This window comes from Odocoileus virginianus, chromosome 7, assembly GCF_023699985.2.
Source record: "Odocoileus virginianus isolate 20LAN1187 ecotype Illinois chromosome 7, Ovbor_1.2, whole genome shotgun sequence".
NCBI lineage: Eukaryota > Metazoa > Chordata > Mammalia > Artiodactyla > Cervidae > Odocoileus > Odocoileus virginianus.
Genome location: NC_069680.1, coordinates 10,283,198 through 10,307,701, shown reverse-complemented (window position 1 = coordinate 10,307,701; position 24,504 = coordinate 10,283,198). Strand labels below are relative to the sequence as shown.

General features: G+C 38.8%; 1 protein-coding gene across 5 annotated transcripts in view; it reads left to right on the top strand.

Moving 5' to 3' along the window:
• Positions 1 to 24,504, top strand: part of SORCS1 (sortilin related VPS10 domain containing receptor 1) — a 575,199-nt gene that overhangs the window by 390,566 nt on the left and 160,129 nt on the right. The window lies entirely within an intron of this gene.

Sequence of the window (24,504 nt, the reverse complement as noted above, 5' to 3'; positions counted from 1 at the left end):
AGTGATTTTTATTACTAAAAGTGTTATACACACATATAATGCATGTTCAAATTAAAGACTTTCAGTGTAAATAAGTAGATCTTAATTAGTCTAAAAGCAGATCCTCTTCATATTCCTGATTTTGACTCTTTTCAGTATTCTTTTTATCATATGGGATGCAACCAATGTTTCTAGTTTCTCACTTCTCCTTCCATAAACATTCTATGGATACCTAAGCATGTGTAAATACAAAACATTCTAGTGTAATATTGATATTACTTATCAATCCCTTTTGAATTTACAACCTAAATCATATAAAAGATGAGATTCTGTCTTACCCTAATTTATCTAACCTGTATAGGGAATAGGCATCTAGGTTGCTTCCAGATTTCTGCTGGTATAAACAGTGCTCTGTGGAGCTAGCTCAAACAAGAGTTTAAATATCCTTTGTTCACATCATTGAGGATTACTGGTGCAAAAACCTTTTAGAAGCCAATGAGCTTCCTGCAACTAGGACAGTGAAAGTTGCCTCCCTTTTATTTCTCTTAAAATCACACTATCTTTCATCAGCCTTCCAACTTCCGTGTACCTAATGGCTTCCCTCACCACTCCAATTCTCTCACTTCAAAGAGGAATGCATTTTTATTTTTCTCATTCTCAAAACACTGCCCTGAGACTCCTGTGGGAGTTGAAAGCCAGAGAACAGATAAATCTCTTAACACTAGTGAAACCCTCTGAAAAAGTGAAAGACAAGTCATTTGCAAACAAACTGGCTCAAAGATAACACAAAGAGACTTCTCTATGGAAAGATACTTTTTTCTCCCATCACAGAGATATTGATAACTAAATAGGGTTTCCGTTGCATAGAAGTCACCTATCTCTTCACTGCTGCTTCCACTCAGGAATGACTGAAGCTTTGTTTTTGGCATCTAAATTGGCCTCTCCTTCTCTGGGAAAACAGTTCTAACTGTCACTGAATCTCCCTTTTCTGATCAGCATTTCTTCTCTTTCTCACTTATTCATTTTGTTTCTTATTCATGAGACACTTTGCATCTCCATGTGCATCTCCTTATCAAGTCCCTTTTTGGAAAGAGGGTCCATATGTTTTGCTTTGTTTATTTTCATTTCCTCCTTTATTGGGTGTTATATGTTCATAGAATAAATAAATAATAATATGCACAGAATAAATAAAGACTAAAATAAATTAATGTGGTTCCCTTCATTTAACCTGGAGATGGGGTCAATGCTTCACCAATGAGAAAGTATGAGAGACTGATCTTTCTTTAAGTCCTGCTTCCAAGTAACTGAAAACATTTGCACATGGACCAAGGAGTGGAAGATAAAAACTTCATGAAAGTCTGGAGAGAAGTTTGTTCCAACTGACTGAAACAAAGAAAAACATTGATCAAAAAAAAAGGAAAGTGAGATGAGAGAATTTCCTATGTTAAATGGTACATGGTACACAGTATTTTTCAGCTCACTGAGGGCTAATTTACACACATTTGGGGGATATAAACAATTCCATCATTGCTTTGGCTGGTAGTAATTGAAAACCCATTATCTCTTCTTGGAATGGGGGTCTTCCATCTGTGACCAAATGTTATTACATAAATATTATTATACAAATTTTATTTATTATACAAATATTATACCAAGTCCTTGTAACCACATGTCATATCATTATCTTTATAAAAACTTTATACATTATCATATATAAATTCTAATTAATCTGTCTGTTGAGTGAAATAAATGATACCCCTCCTCTGCCTTTGGGAATAGAGACCTCTTCTTTATTCAAGCTCTGACACTGTGGTAGGCATTATTCAAACTTAAGCGATGTAATCCTCAGAACAATTTTATGAAGTAAGCCTTGCATTATCATCCCTAACAGAAAAGGAATCTTTGGCATGGGGAGGTTAAATAATTTAGCCAAGGTCACCCAGCCAGAAAGCAGCAAAGCCAGGATTAAGATTCAGGCAGAATAGCTTCAGAGCCCATAATCTATTGAATTAGTGGACTCTGCCACTTCTTGAAACTTTTCTGGGCTGGAGCTATGAACTCTGGAAATCTAGCCTGTTTTAGGCAGATGAGTAGAAAACCCAAGGCTCTTTTGGCCACCATGCCTGTGTGTGTATCCTTCCAACTGGGCTTGGAAAGTGGCCCCTTTGCATTTTTCAGAGAAAGCATGAGACTTTGTAAATTACACAGTGCACATGACGGTTGATGAAATACATTAGTCTCTGGCCACATGGTCTGTATTTTCTGACTCTGAGGAACATCCTACGGCTGGCAGGAAGGTGTCAATCCAAGCAATATTTGTTAGACTCTTGGAAATTAGTATCTTTTTTTAATTATATAAGAACTATTGGGCTATCTAGGATGATTCAGCAAGCTTAATTGAAAGAAGTTCTCTTTAATCATTTCTGCTTAAAGCCTGGCTGTGGGAGTGTGGAGGGGACCGAGGGGAACCTTTATAGTGCCGAACTTATATGTGACACTGGATAATAATAGAGCATTTCCCATGGAGAAAAATTAAGATGAATTCATATCTTTTCCTCATCACCTAGTGCACTTAAGGCATATCTTTATTTTTGGTGACAATAGCACTCCTACCCCTGGAAGTAGTCAGTGGTAATTGTAAAGCAATTATGGAATGTAAGACCTTATCCTTATGCTCATGGTGGTTATTTGTAGTACCATCATACTGACATACATATGAACGCTCTTCCAAGGAGTTTAAATTGCTTCCAAAATTGATTTGCATGTTTAGGGCATCTTATAAATTGTATCTTAGCACAATATTGCCCTAAATAGAATAGGTGTATTTTTATTCAACTAACTGTTTTAATGGTCTTGTTCTTTACTACATCAGAAATCAATTATACTGGGAGGCAGTATAGCTTGGAATTTAAGGGGCTCAAAGATACTGAGGTATGAGTTCTAGCTTTGCCATTTACTAAGTAAGGTGCCATGGGTAAGTTTAGTCCTGTGTGCCTCTTTTTTTTTTTCCCTCTGTAAAGTGAAGATAATTAATACCTACTTAGTTAAATGAGATGTTTCTTGTGAATTGGTTATATGCCTGACACCTAAGAAGTGTATTGAGTCCCTACTGGCTTACAGTAATATTAACTGATTTTTTACATCTCTTAGTTCTGTTTTTCCCCCAAGTTGGCTTCATTCTCAAGTTAGATTTCACTATTTATTATAGCAATGATGGACATCATCAAATTTAGTCTTACAGTCTGACAGTTTGGAAACTCCATCAAACCAGTCTGTCTCTTTCCTCACATTTCCAGGGATTGGATCCAAGTAGTCTGGCTTGGATCAGAGCTATGTAAGATGGTTCATTACTAATGTAGGTCAGACACATATCTTTTCTGGGAATTGAAATAGGAGGTGGTATAGAGTCTCAGTCAAACTCCATAGCTCAAGGATGGAGGAGAGAAGATTCCTAAAAAGGAAGAAAAAAAGATTCTGTTATCATAAAATAAAAAAAATAGATTTTCATTAGGGATAAAATAAGATGGGAGAGCTAGGTGTCAGAAAGATAATGTTACAGAATAGGGATATGTATTTGTTAAGTAACTACAGTGGTCCAGGTACGTGATTTTGTTGTTATTCCGTTGCTAACTCATGTCCAACTCTTTGCAATGATCACAGCATGATGATCCATAGATCACAGCATGCCAAGCTTCCATGTCCTTCACTATCTCCTAGAGTTTGTTACCATTCATGTCCGTTGAGTTGGAGATGCTATCTAACCATCTTCCCCTCTGCTGCCCTCTTCTCCTTCTGTCTTCAGTCTTTCCCTGCATCAGGGTCTTTCCCAATGAGTCATCTCTTTGCATTGGGTAACCAAAGTATTGGAGCTTCAGCATCAATCTTTCCAATGAATGTTCATGGTTGATTTCCTTTAGGATTGAGTGGTTTGATCTCCTTTCAGTCCAAGGGTCTCCCAAGAGTCTTCTCCAGCACCACAATTTGAAGGCATCATTTCTTCTGTTCTCAACTGTTTTTATGGTCCAACTCTCAAAACCATACATGACTGCTGGAAAAATCATAGTTTTGACTATATGGACCTTTGCTGGCAAATCGATGTCTCTGCTTTTTAATACGCTCTCTAGGTTTGTCATAGCTTTCCTTCCAAGGAGCAAGCGTCTTTTAATTTTCATTGCTGCAGTCACCGTCTGCAGTAATTTTGGAGCCCAAGAAAATAAAATCTATCATTGCTTCCAGTTTTTTCCATCTATTTGCCATAAAGTGATGGGACTGGAGGCCATGATCTTAGCTTTTAGAATGTTGAGTTTTAAGCCAGCTTTTTCACCCTCCTCTTTCACCCTCATCAAGAGTCTCTTTAGTTCCTTTTCATTTTCTGCCATTAGAGTGGTGTCATCTGTATTTCTGAGGTTGTTGATGTTTCTCCTAGCAATCTTTTTTCTAGCTCTGATTCATCCAGCCAGACATTTCACATGATGTACTCTCTTATAAGTTAAATAAACAGAGTGACAATATACAGCCTTGTCATACTCCTTTCCCAGTTTTGACCCAGTCCATTGTTTCATGTAAGGATCTAACTGTTGCTTCTTGACCTGCATACAGGTTTCTCAGGAGACAGGTAAGGTGGTCTGGTATTCCCATCTTTAAGAATTTTCCACAGTTTATTGTGATCCACATAGTCAGAGGCTTCAGCATAGTTACTGAAGCAGTGAAAGTCACTTAGTTGTGTTCGATTCTTTGTGACCCTGTGGACTGTACAGTCCATGGAATTCTCCAGGCCAGAATACTAGAGTGGGTGGCCTTTCCCTTCTCCAGGTGATCTTCCCAACCCAGGGATCGAACCCAGATCTCCCACATTATAGGCAAATTCTTTACCAGCTGAGCCACAAGGGAAGCCCAGTGAAGCAGAAGTAGATGTTTTTCTGGAATTCTCTTGCTTTCTCTGTGAATTTGATCTCTGGTTCCTCTGTCTTTTTTTTTAAATTAATTTATTTATTTTAATTGGAGAATAGCTGCTGTAGAATATTGTGATGGGTTTTGCTAGACATCAACATGAATCAGCCATAGGTATACATGTATCCCCCCAATTCATTTGATCCTCACAACAAGATTGTGGAGTAGGGATTTTTATTCCCTTGTTGATGAAATAGAAAAGTGATATAGTTTATGCAACATAATATGTAGTATACCAAGTTTTGAAACTTGGTCTATCTAGATCCATGACTTTTGCTTGCAACAGTAAAGATCAGCCCAAAATTCAAGTTATGTGTGCTCAGTCATTTCACTCGTGTCTGATTCTTTGTGAATCCCTTGTATCCCTCCATAATAACTGTTAGTTTAGCAGTTCAGTGGAACTTCCCTGGTGGCTCAGACGGTAAAGACTCTGCCTGTAACACAGAAAACCCAGGTTCGATCCCTGGGTGGGGAAGATCCCCTGGAGAAGGAAATGGCTACCCACTCCAGTATTCTTCCTTGGAGAATCCCGTGGACAGCGGAGCCTGGCAGGCTACAGTCCATGGGGTACAGAGAGTCAGACATGACTGAGTGACTAACACACAAACACACACTTTCTAACAGTTTAATAGATAAAAACCAAGGTATTGCATTTAATGCTGAAGAAGACTGTGGAAAGGAGAACCAGTGGTACCCACGTGCCTTGAATAAGTGAAGCTTCTGCCAGAAACCAAGTTTACTGTTTAAGAAGTTGATGAATATGGTTTGTTGGAATATGATTCAAATTTAGGATAAAGGAATGAAAGGTAGTTTTCATTATAAACCACTCAGCAATCTATTGGGCTTCCCTGTTAGTAAATTGATAAAGGATCTTCCTGCAATGCAGGAGATCCGGGTTCGATCCCTAGGTCAGGAAGATGCCCTGGAGAAGGAAATGACAACCCACTCACGTGTTCTTATCTGGAGACTCCCATGGACAGAGGAGCCAGGCAGGCTGCTGTCCATGGGATCGCAAGAGTCGGACACAACTTAGTGACTGAACCACTATAGCAATCTATTATCTGTGCAAAAAACAAGGTGGTCTTAGAGGCGTTTCACTTAATTTAAAATAGGCTCAAGCATACCTTATTCAAGCAACATATTGATTATGTTGTTCTGACATACAGGGGGCTGGCTGGAAACAGGGACAGCTGAATGGCAGATTACATATTTTTTGTAACTAACTCACACATGAAAATTAAGAGTCGGCTCGACAGTAAACCTTCTGTCATTCTAGAATGCCATCCTTGTTTCAGTGATGCCTCTCAGCGGGTGTATGACAGCTGTGTTGTAGCAGAGGGGTCCAGGAATATTTCTGGCTCCATTTTCAGTGTGTTTGAGCAAGTTTATACTTTCTCATCCATCCCTATGGTTCAATGTCAGTCAGTATCAACGACTTCCCATCCCACATCTTTGACAACAAATCTCATTTCTTGAGCACTTACTGTGTGCCAAGCTCTGTGCTGAGTGCTTTGCATATGTTGTTTCAAACAATCCTCAGAACAATGATGTGAAGTCATTTATTGATGAGAACTTCTTCAAGACGTGTAATAGAAAAAGGAAACCTGTTTTAAGGGAAAAAAAAATTTCAGATTCTCATGGATCTGAAAAATAAGGTCTAACTTTTTCTAGACTCTACCTGATGTGGGAGCTCATTGCAATCATCAATTTTCTCTTTTTATTGATTTATTTTTGTTTGCTTCCAAAGGCATTTGATTTTTTTTGGCACATGATTGATTTACAGTGTTGTGCTAGTTTCAGGTGTATAGCAAAGTAATTCCGTCACACATGAAGTCATCAGCTCCTACCTGGGGTCCTTTCATCTAACCTCAGGCATGAGAGGCAGATCCATAAACTTTCATTAATATATCTGGTTACAGTCAGAAAACACTCCAGGACTTAAAATAGTTTTCCTCTCTGATTCTGACTCGTATCACTCCTACTCATCATCTAGTCTTTGTTGAATATTGCTGCCAAGCCTATTTCAGCATTTTATTTTGCCTCGTTTGATAGTTTGTTTTATATTCACCAGGTTACCATGTCACCATGACCCTTCCTCTTCTTCCTTCAGATGTGCTGGCATTCAACCCAGCATCTCTAAGACCTCTAAGCCACTCTCACGAAAGGGACTTGAACGGGATAAGGCATGAGATAACTAACTCTTTTCTCCTTCCTCAGCTGGCTTTAATGGATTCAATAATAAAAGAACTCTCTCTACTTTTCCTTCCCCAGGTTTTGCAAACTGGAAATAGGGTAAAATCTAATGATGTTACAAAAAGAAAAAAACACGCATATATATACATACATACATATGTGTGTGTGTATATATATATATATGTATATGAAGTAAAACTCTATGTTATCAAAATAACTAGAAGATGTGCTGCTATATTTGATAGCATTCGATTAGATAGAGTTATGGCTATTTTTTAAAGATGCTCCGCTGTATTCTTCACTCACATCTGTGAAGCCAGTCATTTTCTGTAGAGAATAGTACCATCACTCGCTTTCAGTTTTATGTGAGGCAGCAGTGCAACATCCCACCATCCAAAATCGGCTTTTTCTATGGGCTTCCATATTTCTGTATTCCCTGTATCCTAGCCTTAGCACCTTAGAGTCATGTTCAACTCCACTCTCTTACTCACCTCCTCTTAAATCTTTGCGTTTCCAAGTCCCACAGGTTCTACCTCCAGGAAGTTTTACCTGTCCAGCTGCTCTTCCATTCTCCCTCATGTTATCCTGATTCAGCACCACCTTCCCTCCCTCTAGGAATAGTAAAAAAGCCTCTCCATCCATCTCTTCCTATCATACTACTGCTTTAGGAACCATGTACCGATTTCTCTGACCAAGTATTTTGTCTTATTTCTCATGGCTTAAAATATAACATTGAAAAGAATAAGAATGTAACCTGGTTCTTACAAACCTGAGCTCAAATATACATTTTTTTCTGGCCCTTTCTGCCATGCTCCCAATTCTGTGTGCCAAAATCTTAAAGGCTAAGTAAATAATTCTAAGTACTGCTTAGTCTATGTACCAATCTGTACCTCTTATGTCTATGGTTTTAAACATATTCCTACCTGGGAATAAATTGTCCTTTTCTGTTTGTTTGTTTGTTTTTGCAGTGATTCATTTTTAACACCTACTATGTGTCAGGATATTTTTTTTTTCTTTGAATATAAAGGTAATATGAGAGGGTCTTTGTCATTATTAGGATCACAGTATTGGACTTTTATGTCCTTTTACTGATGACTGCCTCTACTATGTAGCCTTCTTTAGTTCTGACTTCTTATTTTTTTAGGCAGGAAGAATCTCTTCCTTTGAATATAAATGTGATCATGTCACAAATAAAATGTAATACATCATAGTGTCAGTTGTATTATAGGTCTGTGTGTAGGGTTAGTAGAAAGAACACAGTACTAATAATAGTCACTCAGTTGTGTCCAACTCTTTTGCAACCCCGTGGACTGCAGCCCACCAGGCTCCTCTGTCCATGGAGTTCTCCAGGCAAGAATGCTGGAGTGGGTATCTACTCCCTTCTCCAGGGGATCTTCCTGACCCAGGGATCGAAACTGGGTCTCCTGCATTGCAGGCGGATTCTTTGCCCTCTGAGCCAACAGGGAAGCCCTAGAACCATCATATGCAGCTTCAAATCTGAGCTTCACTATCTACTAACTACCTGGATGATCCTGAAAAACTGCTTCACCTGCCAGAGCTTACTTTCCTTCTTCCATATCTTATTTTGAGAATCAAAAATGGCATATTATGTTATTATTAAGTAACTTAGCACTTAGTATGTTCTTTGTATGTATCTTTTGGTTTCATTTCTTTCTCCTGCTAAAAGATAAGTTTCTTAAGGACCAACACTGTCTTTAACACATTTCTACCTTGTGTGCAAAAATAGATAGCAGAAATTTTAGTGTGCACACACACATACATACCCCCCCACACACACATGCACGTAAGGTAGTGAAATTAATCGACTACACATATACTTGTATATGCACAAACATAAGCCTTTAGATTGAAACACATCTTGAATGGACGTTATTTATCAGGAAACCATAATAGATAACCTGTTTTTCCTTCCAGCCTGAAAAGATTAGATTTCTAAGTCACTGAAGCCAGCAAAGTATATATTGAAGGAGGAAGAGGGGACATTCTGGATTAGTAAAAGGAACACTTTTCTATGCAGTAGGTTACTTATTAATTCAGCAGGCTGTCTTCAGGAGTGGTGAGATCCATGTTAGCAGACGAATTTAAGCAAAAACAAAGTGGCTGCCTCTTAGACTGTTCTCACAGAGAGCTGTGCCACAGAGTGTTGAGAGATCCTCTACATACTTCAGAATATGGAATTCAGAAGAAGAAACCCTTCTTTCTTTGGAGTATGGACTTTATTCTCTCTTCTTTTGTACTCCTCATCCTCCCAGACAGTCTCTCCTGTTCTGAGCCTCTGAGATGAACCATGTGTGTGGTTTGGGTAAGAGCAGAGAGAAGTAGCAGAAAATCACGCCCAGGATCACATACCAGGAGCTGCAGTGGGGCATTTCTGGTACCTGTACTAAGCATGCTGGATAAGAGGAGTTTCATTATCCTTGAGAGGGTTGCTGTTTTATCTCTTTTTTTCCTGTTAATGAGCTCCACTTCAGTGCTATTTCCCTATCCACTTGCACCTTCCTCCACTTCTTAATCTCTTCCTATGATTAGCAGATTTTCCTTACAAATTAAGTTAAATTTCCCCTGCTACACTCTGAGGCCATCACTTTTCTCATGACCTTCATTCACTAATGGCCATCATTGATTCCTGTCCTCCTTATCTTGATGACTTCTTGTCTCCAAGGACTGTAGCTCCTCCATCACTGAATAGCTGAGATTCAGTCATTTCTCTAGATTCCCTCTAAGAACTCTTAATGATGGCAGAGTACAAGAGATGCAGTGAAAGGCCAAAACAAAGGGTAACAATCTTCATAATTATGACTTCCTAATTTAGACTAATTAAAAAAAAACTGACTAAGCTCTGGTGAGTAGGCCTCACTTAGTCTTCAAGTTCAAGAGCCTCTGGATTTGTCCAGTGTCTCCATATATAATTTCTATTGCTCAGTCACTGTCCACCTTTGTATGTTCTCTTTTGTCAGTGAGAGGTGGTGTTTGGTGTTTCAGAGTAAGGGCTCTGGAGTCAGGATGCCTTTGTTAGAATTTTACTAGAATCCTATTATCAAGGGTGTCATGATGAGTTGTTTAACTTCTTTAAGCCTTTTGTCGTCCTCATCTGTATAATGGTTATCATAATAGTGGCCTCCTCATATATTTGTTGTCAGGATTAAAGTGAGATTTGAGATTAAAGTCTAAACACATGATGCATGATGAATAAATATTAACTATTATTTAAAAGAGGAATAGTGATAAGTTGGGTATTAATGAGTTTCTGAAATGTGGCCATCTCATTTTGATATTCAGTTTAATCCTTTATGGTTTCAGTGGGCATTTTTAATGTGTGTGTGTGTTTTACATTTTTGTTGTGCCAGAATTTGGAACAATGGACAGAAAAGCAGCTAATAATTTTGTAGCTTCTCGAATATTTGAAAACTCTTCTTTATCCAGTTCATTTAATTTACATCAGTTGAGTCATTTTCAGAACTAACACCCGTCCGTGAAGATAGAGGATATAGCCCCTGCCCCCCAGGGGGCCTGCAGCTGATGGGGTGGGGTTGTGAAGGGAAGATCCTATGGAAGTCCGTGGAAGGGTATTGTCCCTGCATAGCTGCCCCTCTGTGAGTGGCAGCCAAGCATCTGACTTGGAACCCAAGGTCACGAGGCTGTCAGTCTGAAAAAAAAGCTGGGCATGTAACTGGAAAGGAAAGAGCAAGGGCAAGCAAGAAAGAACCTACCAGTCCTTCTGCACTGCCTCCCATCACCTCTAGCCAAAAGGAGCTTCAGAGTGAAGTGGCCGCTGCTTCTCTCCTGCGTTGCTAATCTCACACATGTTTCTTTTCAGTCAGTTCTAACTAGAAGCCATACAGAGACTCTGGAAAATATACTTGCAGCTTTGCCAAGTTGATCCAGTGCAAAATCACCACAGTATACCCATTGAAAATATGGCTCCTGTTCACATCATTTACCATATATAACTTCCAAATGAAAAGAGAAACGTTATACATCTGTCTAGCATGAGAGAACTCCCCATGTAACTTAAAACATGATAAATATCCTCCTAAAAAGATAAAAAAACCATTGCCTATGGCATAGTGTCTGTCTTTGGGTGATATTCCTTCTCTAGTGAATCATAGTTCCCTATTCTTTATTCTGTAGTTAAAAATTGACATATAGTATAAGCTACTAATAACACATTTCATGTTGAAACAGAGAAATGGGATAGAGAAAAAAGAAGGATTCACAAACACACATGCACAAAGATATTCACATTAAGTTAGATGAGGGTGGGTCTCTAGGGCATGGTTCCTAAGGAAAGGAATTTATCTGTTAATAGGCCAATGGTGAGAAAAAATTTCGGTAGAAATCCTACCGAAAAGTTAGAATAGTGAAGTACCCAGACCAGTCTCTGGTGTATCCATATAACTTCAAATCTAAACTTTTATGGAATAACGATGCACCCTTATTTTGTGTATCTGTCAAAATAATTCTTCTCATTAAACTTTATCAATTCAATAATTGTAATACACCTACTGATTTAAGAGATGTTAAAATAAAAAAATAATGAACATTTTGGAATTGATGAAATGAGTGAACAGTAAATATTTGTTGAATGAGTCAAAGATGAGGAATGGATGTTGGAGATGAAATAACCATAGATGAGTGAGTGAGTGAAAGTCTCTCAGTCATGTCCGACTCTTTGCCGCCCCATGGGCTATACAGTCCTTGGAATTCTTCAGGCCAGAATATTGGAGTGGGTAGCTTTTCCATTCTCCAGGGGACCTTCCTAACCCACAGATCAAACCCAGGTCTCCTGCATTGCAGGTGGATTCTTTACCAACTGAGCCACAAAGGAAGCACATGATTACTGGAGTGGGTAGGGTTGTCTAAATAGAAGACTAATGAGATGTGGAATGATGAATTCTAGACAGGTGGGTAGTCAAATGACCCAAAACCTGGCTCATTTCACTAGATAGGAATGAAACTCAAAATGACCCAAGGAAGATCATAAAAGCAACTGTAAGACTGATGAATCCTTGCAGATGACTAGCCCTGATATGTTTATGCATCAGAATCTCAGGATTCTTTGAAAACTTAAGGCTCATAACATCTTATTTCTGATTCTCAGGAATCCCTTCTATAAAATTTTAAGTTAAGTGGCTGAAAACAGCCTTTTGTATTGAGAATGGAACTTTGTCTATCAGGATCTATCTTTCTTTAAAAACAATAACTAGAGGAAATAGACTAGTCCCACCATTTTTTATTGTTGGCTCTGGCACTTAAAACATCAACACCTCTAAACAGAGAGATCCCATAATTTAGAGAAAGCTATCAAGATTTTCAGGGGCATGGCAAGATGTGCCCTGGGTTGGGGGGGGAAAACTTGCTGCAGCATTTATGAGATTTATGGTAAAGGGTTTTACATGAGGGCTGAAGTTGAAGGCAAATAAATCCCAAAAGACAAATACCACCAATAATTGAATTACAAAACCATTATCATGTGCTGAACAGAGCAACTTTATGACTCTATTGTGACAGGATGAAACTTGTTAGAATATTTATGTACCTGGGATAGCTTCTGCACCACCAATCCAGAGAACAAGCTGGCTCTTTCATGTGCCTCCTATGAGCAGTTAGCCTTCCTGAGTAATTCAGTAGCCAAGGAAAACAAGATACTTTAGAGAGAGGGCTCCAAACAGACATAGCCTACAACCAGACTTCACATCTGACCTTGAATTTCAACAGCTCCTGGGTCCAACAGATTTCTGTTGTCAGCTGAAATCAGCCTCTTCCCATGGTAACCTGGGCAGTCATGCAATAAATAAAGTCTCTGGCTGTCTTCATTGTTTTCTACTTCTAAACAAATGAAGAGTAAAAACATCCCAGTAATGAGAACCATTTTTTTCTGATCTTAACATGTCTTTGAAAAATCATATACCTTCATTTTTTGTGATTGTTGAAATCTATGAATCAGACTCGACAGTGGCAATGAAACGGTAGGTTTACCTTTTTTATAGGATGAAGTGACCACAGGACCAATCCATTCCTCATGATGACTGTGACTTAGTTAAAACAGATTAGGTTCCTATTTATAGTTTTGCTATAACTGAGTATATTCTTATGAGATTTGGGTAGTTTTCTCACTCTAATTTTTTTTTAAATTTAGAAATAATTTTAGGATTGCAGAATTGCAAGGAATAAGAGCTATTATATACCCTTCCCTATGGCTTACATCTTAAATAACCATGTTGTGATATTATAACTATGAAATTAACATTGACTTAATACTATCAACTAAACTGGAGAATTTATTTGGATCTTTCCAGGTCTTCTACCAATGCCCTATTGTTTCCCCATCCAGAATCCAAATAATAATCCAACATTGCTGAGTTATTATTTTCCCTATTCCAACATCTGTTTCTTAGCAGCAAGTCCCTGAGTCCAGTTCCCACTCCAGTGAAGAAGAATCCAGCTCTAACTCCTGGCAGAAGGAGTATCAAAAACTGGATGAACATCTGTTAAAATTTCCATCATCATTAAGTCTTTTGAGAAGGATACTTTGAGGCTGCGCTTTTCACTCACTAATTTTAGGATACATCCATCAACCTTGCCTGCAGCAATTATGACCGAGGTATTCTAATGGAAATTTTTCATACTGATCATCTCATATATGTTCATTGGAATTCTTCTGTCAGAAACAATTGTCCCATTTGACAATTTACTTAATGTATAGGATTATGTAATTGCTCAGTGAATGTACTGACCAAAAAAGGGTAGTTAATAAGCCCAGTTCTGGATTGTGTTTTGTTATTTCTTCCTCACCTCAGGAATCTCTGAGTGCCGTCTCTGAGTCTGTGGTCAAATAATCCCTGTTAGGCATTAAGATGCCACCTGCTAATTCAAGGCAAGATCTCTCTGCCTAATAAAGTCCTTCTTAAAGGAAAATTTTAAAGTCTGACCTGGGATGAAGCAGTCAGACGCAAATGCTTTTCCCCAGTGACATATTTGCTTTATTGACTGTGGAGGTGGGAACTCCCTTGGGAGTTCTGATCTCTCTCTCTCTCTCTCTCTCTCTCTCTCTCTCTCTCTCTCTCTCTCTCTCTCTCTGATGCCCAAGGCATCTTTACCCTGAGGAGGGTGACTTGGGGGTACTGCATGAGTGTGCACACACGCATACATACACCTGCACACACACACTTTTACCTCTCCCTGTCTCTCTTCTATCCTGGCTATGGAAAAAAAATGCAGGCTCGCTGCTCCCCGAAAAACAAAACAAACCTCAAAAAAGTGTATTGACTCCGCTGTTCGAGTGATTTTAATTCCTAAGACAAAGAATGAAAAGAAAAGGAATATTTCTTCATGAGAAAGATCACTGGAGTGAGTCAAGACCCAGCTTAGCAGTTTCAACCTGACACTGTCTGAATGGTGTGACCTTGGATGAGATATTTCCTCTCTTGAAACTTTGGTTTCTATAATTGTGATATGCAGTGTTTGGACTAGTTCATCTCTAAAGGTTTACTGTTGACAACAATGTTAGCTGTATGTACTCTCTTTTACTCTTCACAACAGTCTTATTATTAAGTAGTATTATTATCAACCTTTCTACAGATGGTATGTGGAGTTAAAGAAAAATCAGGTTCCAATCTGATTGTGTATCATTTTTTAGGCATATGACCTCAGGCAAGTAAATTGCTTTCAGGGCTAACACAGCCTTTCTCTTATCTCACCATTATTTTTCCTGAAATTGTGTTGCATGTGAAGTTTCTAGGCATACAATATATATTCTTATCCAAGTTGTTGGCAGTTGACAAACAGGACGCCAGCAGTGGCACAGCCTTACAAACCCTATGTGATATCCATCCTACACTTAACAAAGAGACACTAGTCGTTGATCAACAGCATTTGACAAGAGATTTATTTTTCTAATGTAGTTAAAACCCTTTGTAGTTCATATGTTTTTCCCTACACAACTTTCAAGAACACCTGATACATATTTATAGTTACTCACTCTCTTTCTTTTGTGTTGAAACCTAAATATGAAGGGCAGGGATTTTCCTCTGTTTTCTTTGTTGCTAAACCATCACACCTAGAACTACCACTGGCACATTACTGGCATTCAATAAATATTTGTTGAACTCATTCATTCATTAAAAATTTAATTGAGAACCTGCTGTCTGCCCTCCTGGGGAGGACAGTGTTAAAGATTTAACACGTTAAATGTTAAAGATGCCCCAGGAGTCCTCAGTCTAGAGCAATGGTCTCTATGGTGAGTTACCTGTGACCCCACCCCAAGGATGGACAAGATGATTCATGAAGATGTGAGAAGCAAGTATTAAAATTTCTGCCTTTTTGCTTTCTTGTGTTTTGATTTCTATTTTCTGTATATTTTCTAAAGTGAATATGTAAATACCATAGTGCATTTGCAATTCCACCTGAGCTATCTCAAATCCTAAAAGATGATTCTGTTAAAGTGTGGCACTCAATATGTCAGCAAAATTAGAAAACTGAGCAGTGGCCATAGTGCTAGAAAGTGTCAGTTTTCATTTCAATCCCAAAGAAGGGTAATGCCAAAGAATGTTCAAGCTACTGTACAATTGTGCTCATTTCACATGCTAGCAAGGTAATGCTCAGAATCCTTCAGGCTAGGCTTCAGCAGTATGTGAACTTCCAGATGTATAAGCTGGATTTAGAAAAGGCAGAGGAACCAAAGATCACATTGCCAACATCCATTGAATCATAGAGAAAGCAAGGGAATTCTGGAAAAAAACATTTACTTCTGCTTCATTGACTATACTAAAGTCTTTGACTATGTGAACCACAACAAACTGGAAAATTCTTAAAGAGATGGGAATACCAGACCACCTTACTTATCTCCTGAGAAATCTGGTTGCAGATCAAAAGCAGCAGCTAGAATCTTATGTGGACTAACAGACTGGTTTAAAATTGGGAAAGCAGTACAACAAGGCAGAATATTGTCACCTTATTTATTTAACTTATATGCAAAATACATCATGAGAAATGCCAGGCTAGATGAATCACAGACTGGAATCAAGACTGCTGGGAGAAATATCAACAACCTCAGATATGCAGATGATGGTACTCTTTTGGCAGAAAGTGAGGAGGAACTAAAGAGCCTCTTGATGAAGGTGAAAGAGGAGAATGAAAAAGCTAGTTTTGGACTCAACATTCAAAAAACTAAGACCATGGGATATGGTCCCATCACTTTATGGCAAATAGAAGGGGAAAAAGTGTAAACAGTGACAGATTTTTTTTTCTTGGGCTCCAAAATCACTGCGGATCGTGACTGTAGCCATGAAATTAAAAGCCACTTGCTCCTTGGAAGAAAAGCTATAACAAACCTAGACAGCATATTAAAAAGTAGAGACATCACTTTGCTGACTAAGTCTGTATAGTCAAAGCTATGGTTTCTCCAGCAGTCATGTATGGATGTGAGAGTTGGATAATAAAGAAGGCTGAGTGCCAAAGAATCAATGCCTTTGAATTGTGGTGCTGGAGAAGACTCTTGAGAGTATCTTGGACAGCAAGGAGATCAAACTAGTCATTCCTAAAGGAAATCAACCCTGAATTTTCATTGGAAAGACTGATGCTGAAGCTGAAGCTCTAATCCTTTGGCCACCTGATGTGAGGAGTTGACTCAGTGGAAAAAACCCTGATGCTGGGAAAGTTTGAAGGCAAAATGAGAAGAGAGTGGCAGAAGATGAGATGGTTAGATAGCATCACCGACTCAGTGGACGTGAATCTGAGCAAAGTCGGGGAGACAGTGAAAGACAGGGAAGCCTGGCATACTGCAGTCCATGTGATTGCAAGCAGTCGAACACAACTTAGCCAATGAATAACAACGACAACTAGTGCATTTCCACAACTTATTACTAATAACTCCTATATTGGGCATGTGCTCTCTTTTTTTCTCTCTTGCTTGATGTGTTCAAACAAAAATTTGGAGATTTCTGCCCTTGAAATTCTCTTATGGAATATTATTTCTCTGGGTCAGACTGTCTCCAGCAGCAAAATACTCAGGTTTCCATTCCTTTACACTCATTTTCTGCCTTCTGGTCTGAAGTTCTTTGTCTGCAACAAATATGAAAATAAAGGAGAGTTGAAGTTCTCTCCTCTTCTTGTCTCCCATTAATACAGTCCCTCCAGTTCGAATCAGGACCTTCACACCTTCCTCCTCTTACTCTGAGTTTACGGTTAGCACAAATACTCACCTCCTAGTATCCCTGGCATTTTTTCTTCTTATACTATCACAACTTTAGCCTTCCAAGCACTCTTTCTTAAGATGGTATACAAGTTGTAAGTGTCCTGAAATTTGAGAAAAGTCCATGTATCCTGCTTATGGAAATACCACTTTTCTCCCCCTCCGTCCCTTTGTCATTTGCACACATTAATTACATCTACCTTACTCTTGCTTTCCTGACTGTAGAAATGGCCTTGTTTTTATTAATAGTATAAGCTTATTACTATTAATGCATGCATGCATGCATGCTAAGTCACTTCAGTCGTGTCCGACTCTGTGCGACCCCATAGACTGCAGCCCACCAGGCTCCTCTGTTCCTGGGATTCTCCAGGCAAGAATACTAGAGTGGGTTGCCATTTCCTTCTCCAATTACTATTAATAATAATGCATAAATACATTTTCCATGTAATTGTTAAGTAAATTACTGATAAGTATAATGATCCCTTTGACTATTTCCCTACCATTCTAAAAATTCCAGAGGTGATTTCCATTATGAATTTTGAATGTACATTTCCAGTAGCATTTGTTTTACTTTTATATGCATTTTGACTTTGAGCTAGTCAATAGAAGATAGATAAATTGGGTATTTTCATTTAATAGACTACAATAAAATAGAGATCTTTCTCATTAATTTTTTGTTCTGGCATGGAACAGTCTCTAAGATACATCGTTGAGTACAATTAACAAGTTGCTAAAAATACATAGGGTATGCTACCACTATAATTTTAAAAGATAAAAGGAAACCTGCCTTAAAAATGCTGTGTGCTCCTCTTTTACCTCCATCCTACATTATTTGATAATTTAAAGTATTTCTCTCTGTCTCTCACTGGTACTGTCGTTTCTGTTTCAGGATCAGGCTTGTGATCTGGTCATGTTCCCTGGTGTCTCTCTAGACTTTCTCATTTGCATTCAGAAACAACAAAGACAAAGATGGGAAAGCACCATAAAAGTGGGGAAATAAGAAGGAGGCAGGAAATTCAACCAATGGAGTAAGAAGTAAAGTCATTACATTAGAAGATGGGAAAGTGGGAAAGAGGAGGGAAACTGTAGAAGAATGGTTTGTCCCAACCAGTTTAGAGGAACGGTTGATGTCTGGAGAGACACGTGCTTACTTCTAAGCCCTTTCATTTCTCTTTCAACTTTCCAAGTTTTATTTCTACTGAGCACTTTGTGTAACAAAACCTCACCTTCCATGACCCTCCTGAGCTTTATGTATTCCTTCATTCTGAGTCAGACATCCTATTCCTCACTGTGATCTCCTTTGTCTCTCTCCCCTGCATTTTGTTATAAATGTCATATAACTTAACAGTCAGACTTCTGATTTGGGGAGTGGGAATGATAAAATGCAGACGGTAATAAGCTTAACGGTGTTGGCCATGCCGATCCTTTGTAGCATTATGCATTTAAGAAACTAAGCATTTTTATTTGCCTGCCTTGGAGAAGGAAATGGCAACCCACTCCAGTATTCTTGCCTAGAGAATCCTGTGGACAGAGGACCCTGGGGGCTGCTGTCCATAGGGTCGCACAGAGTCAGACATGACTGAAGCAACTTAGCATGCATGCATGCATTTGTTATTTGTAGTAGCTACCATTGTTTCTGGAAAACCAGTGTAACCATGCGGAGATCAGAAAAAAGCAAACAAGCATGTTTCTCAGGCTTACAGGAGAGGTTAAAATGCCACCTTTAAGATCCTTTTTATTTTTTTCTAGCTCATTTCCCCCTTAAGATGAGACCTCAGGCCCAGCTGCTTTGTTTAGGAGTGAATAGCTTTAACTAGGACTTTCCTGATGGCGTTTCTCTGAGAGCCTAACTGTAATGTTATGCGAAGAGGAAACCCTTGACTACAGAAGAGACCAGAGGGTCCAGCCGCTAATACAGGCCAGCACTTTGCTGCTGCTTCTGTAGTAGATGGGGCCACTCGCTTGTTTATGGGGAGCCTGCCGGGAACCGAATGCTTCTTCTAAAACAAAAAGGAGGGCAGGTGTCTCTAACGCTCGACCCTTTGTCCCTCTGCAGATCCCTCCCGACTCCTCCCTTGGCCATTAGCTGCAAATCTGACTCTGAATAAATAAGCGCTATCCCATCTCAGTGTTTATTTTTTAATACTTGCTCCGTGCTTATCTCCATCAGTACATTTTGTGGCTCCACAACATTTATTGAGCAGTATATTAAGCTGGTATAAACTCAGACAAAGTGCCAGGAGAATGATAAACTAGTGACATTTTTGAGTTTCTCTGTAGAAAATGTCTACAAAGGCTGCATTTGGCTGATTGTATTTCAGAAGGCTGATGTTTCACTGCTAACTTCACAGCGCACTATATCAGAGTGAGTGTTTTATTTGCATTCTTGACTATGATAATCCTTAGGTTTTATTCCAAAACGGCTCCTAAATGTGAGCACTGGCTTAAGATACTGGAAGCATAGATGCAGGAGTTTGGGTTGATCTTGTTTGTATCAATACAGCTAAGTCTACTATGTTCCGAGGGCTTTTACCTTATATTTTCCTTGGACAGAGAGACCTATACATAGATGGGAACACAAGTTATTTTGAGCCACTTATAAACTTATGTGCTTAACTTTCTTCAGTGCCATCCTGTGGCTTTTAGGATCAAATACAAAACCTTAATGTGATGTTGCTGTTTAGCTGAAAAGTCATGTCCAACTCTTTGCAACCCCATTGCCTGTAACCCACCAGTCTCTGTCCATGGGATTTCCCAGGCAAGAATACTGGAGTGGATTGCCATTTCTTTCTCCAGGGGATCTTCCCCACCCAGGGATCAAATCTGTCTCCTGTATAGGCAGGGGGTTCTTTATCGGTGAGCCACCACGGAAATCCTAACATGATGTACACAGTGCCTAAATTTTCATTTTATCTTCTGTTGATCTGCTGTGAAGATTTAGCCAGGTTTACTGTTTACATACTAGTAGACACCTCTGTGGGTCAACTTCTATCTGACCTGTGGCCTTTTTACTTGATATTTATCTCTAAGGAGAATGCTCTGCCACTCTCTCTAGCCATTGATCATATCATTGCATATCCGTGAAAATTCAATCTATTTTACTCTAAAGACTTACGTAACATTCTCCTGGAGACATTTCTCCTATGTCTTCAAATACCAGGTTGAATATTAGAACCCTTGTTTAACTGGATTACTGTCTCTCCCATAGCTGTATGTAAAGCCAGGGAATCTGTAGCCCTTGTTCTTACCACATAAGAGGACATTGGAATATTTCACTAAACAAATAAGAGAATTCATTCATTCATATGGTTGATCTCTGGGCTACTGACTTATTTTGTCTGTTGGTTCATGATGAGAAATCATTTCTGTTAATGAGGTACCCATGATAACCTAAGAAGCTTTTATTACCAACATGAATTTTAATTTTCACATGAGGATTAATATCCCCCATCTATCTACACATACTTGCTGTGAGCCAGGAATCTATTAATTGCTTTAAGATGTATATTCTAGGAAAACTTATTTTAGTCTCATTTTATCCTTAAAAATAAAAGCACGGAGATGTTAAGTAACTGAATGTCAAACATGCAGATAAACTGATAAATGCTGATATGGCTTGCTGTGTACTTCTTTATTCAAAAGCAGTTGGTAAACATTTATTGAATATCTATGTATGGCATGCATGGTACCTAGCACAGTTTGAGTTTGTCTGTCAATAAGAGGGACAGACAAATGAGTCACCATTTGAAACGTGGCCTAATTTGTGCTATGCAAAAGAATGTGCAAAGTTCTGGATGTCTCAGAAGGGATGACCAACTTAGTTTAAGTGGCACCCCCACTGGGGAGATAGTTTTCAACTTCATTCATGTGTAGCAGAGCCACAAACCATAGGAGTTAAGAAGGCAGAAGAAGGGTAAGAGGTTATTCCAGGCAGAGGTGCTGATACGTGCAAAGCATGCATGAAGATATTCCTTAACTTCATTGAAATTCAGCTCCAGAAGGGAATTCATTTTCCCAATTAGACATAAAGACAATATAAAAATATACAAGATATAGCCACCTATTGTAATTAAAGGACCCTGCACCAATATTTTTCATCTCATTTTTATAGAGAGATTCTTTCAGAGTCCCGGAATTGAACAACCCAATATATTGGATATTATAGTAAATATTGACCAGTGTAAACATGTCTATATATTTGTTGAGGAAACATTCTTCTCTATGCTCTGGTAAGCACAGAGAATGTAGTGATAAAAACAGAGCACCTCTCTTTTGGGAGCTCAGTGAAGTAAGAGAAGCAGTTATGCAAAGAGATCCAGCAAATCATTATGAACCATGATGGGGATTGTACAGGGCAATCTGGAAGCATAAAGCAAAGCTGCCCAAACCTTTGTGTTTAATGCCTGAAATCAGAGTTACTACATGATTGGGTAGAGATTCTTAATGCCATTTTTGAGATCTCACTTCAATATGAGAAATCATGGGAATATTTTGAATTAAAATTTCTATTTATGCTAATTTTCTCTGACTTCTTATTTTTTTTAGTTATTTTTGAGGTTTAATTGACAAATAGACTTGTAATATGCTTCATGTACAGCGTGACGATTTGATACCTGTATACATTATGAAAGGATTTCCATAATTGAGTTAGCACAATAATTACCTCACATATTTACCTTTTGTGTGTGTGATTTGTAACAATACTTGAATTCTACTATCTTAGCAAACTGCAATTGCATAATACAGTGTTCTTCATTATAGCCACCATGTTATACATTAGGTCTTCAGACCTTATTCATCTTTTAACTGAAAGGTTGTGGGTTTTTTTTTTTAAGGTTGTGCCTTTTTATCATTTTCTCCCCATTCTTCAACCCCTAAAGTCCCTGGCAACCACTTGTCATTATTGTCATCATTGTCATTGGCATCATCATTAAGCCCAACAATTGGTCTTAAAACATACAGAAAACCATTCAATTCTATAGCTCCAACTAAAATGCATAAATGATCTAGAAAATGATATTTTGCAGGTCAGTGATCTGTTTCCACAAGGGTCTGGTCAATGACAGCACCATTAAAATCAGCACCTCTGTGAACATTTAACATTGTTTGGCTTCAGCTCTTGAGCACTCACCAGTGCCACAAAGTAAAAGCAACAATAATTCTTTATAATCTGTGACTGCAGATCTAAGAGGCATCCTTAGGCCTCCAGTAAAAAGGAAGAGAACATCAGCAAATAAAAATTGTGGTCTGACTTTAAAGTTTTATTTTGTTTCTGTGGTTGTTTCACTATACCTGGGAAAATCTTAGGCGGGATAAGGGAGTTGGTAGCCAGGGTAGATTTTGAAGAGAAAAAGGACTCTGTTTTGGCCCTGTCTCTTTTTATTAGTTAATAAGAGGAACATGTCACTTGAAACAACAGCTCCTGACTTTAGAGACAGTAAAAGATCTTAAGAGATTTTGATTTGAGGTCATGAGCACATGGAAAGATGAAACTGGATACAGGATAATCATTTTGCCTCCAGTTGATACCAACCACAAGGCAAGCAGGTTAGTTAGTTTGCAGGGTAGTTGCACCAGTGTTTCTGGGATGCGAGCGTCATTGATGTTGGTCATTTCAAGGAAGAAACTTGCAGCAATTAAGGAGGGAAGTGACCAACATGTTACTGCCTAGTAATAATTTGCAAAAACCAGTTACCTGCTGAGCTTTCTGGTTTGAGGATTGTTGGGAGCTTGTCTTTATTTTTGGTGCTCATGACTGTGGTCTCATCAGTAGAGGTTGATTGAACCCAATCAATGCTTCACTTTGGGCAGTGGAGTGCTACCAACCATAGACAAGCAGTCACTACAGTGGATGACTGAAATGATGGTGAAAGTGTTACATCTTCCCATGTTCAGATTCTAACCAGGCGAATTGACCAAGTGCATGTCTCCTGTCTCTTTGTGGGGAATTATAAAACCCTGGCTAGGCCCGTTCTGCCTCCTGGGAGAAGAGAAATACAGAGTTTAATTTTTCAAGCATAGGCTCTGAGTTTTAGGCCATGTGTCAATCAAAGGAAAGTTACTGACAGTGATAATAGGGCCTTAGGAGACTTCTTAAGATGAACAGAGACTAAGCAGGCTAAGCCTCAGACTCTTGGAGTTGGAAGATAAGGTCAAATGAGAAGTGTTCTGGGGATGCCCATAGGATAGTGATTAATTCACTTACTTCGAAGAGCTAACAGAGCATCATACACTCTCCCTGCCTTCCTCCCCTCTTACTTTCCCCACTTCCTTCATTCAGTGTTTGAATATCTGTTAGAGCTCAGGCATTACTTTATTCATTTATTCATATGAATATGAAGTGTTTAAAGCAAAACTCCGCCATGGCTCTCAGTTTGATGTAGCATGATGGCTGCTTTTACACAGGGAAAGACAAAAATAGCTCTAGCACACTGTTATAGGGTTTATATTTTTAAAAAGAAATATTTGTGGTAGCAAGAGAAAAGTTTTCCTGGTGTAACTGGGAACTAGGTAATGGAGGAAGTGACTTTTCAGATGCGTCTTAAAATAAGAGTCAAGGGAGATGCGGTGAAGCTAGAAAACAGCCTTTGATGCTGGAGAGAAAAGCTTCCAGGGGCTCACAGAGGCGAAGGAAGGGCAGGAGACGCTTTCAGAAGTGGCACGTCTTCCCCTGCAGCAGGAGGGAGACGGCAGAAGCCAGATGCATCTGGGGTGCCCCACTGAGACCTGGGCGTCTTCACCATCTACATTTTCTCACGTGGATTTGATGGTGGAGCTGAGGGCCTCAAAGGAGGCAAAAGGAGACCAGTTTTAAGGTGTGTTATCACTTGAAAATGAAACAAGTAAGTGAAAGTTGTGCAAGTCCTGATAAAAAAATTATAGACAATCCCAAGTTTAATTAATCTTCTTGAATGAAAGTCTTACGAGATGGAGCATGATGGCCCATATTACTTATGTAACAGGATAATTATTTTCTATTTAATATGGCTCACTGCAAGATAAGACTAAATAATATGTGCCTCCAAGGCATTTTAAATAGACTTGTCTTTTACTTACACTTGTGGCTTCCAGCACACATCATAAAGCGAATGCCACTGCATTTCCCCCTCACACAGGTTCAAAACCACAGAGAATGGTCACCCTGCACTGTTCTGTCCACTACATTTATT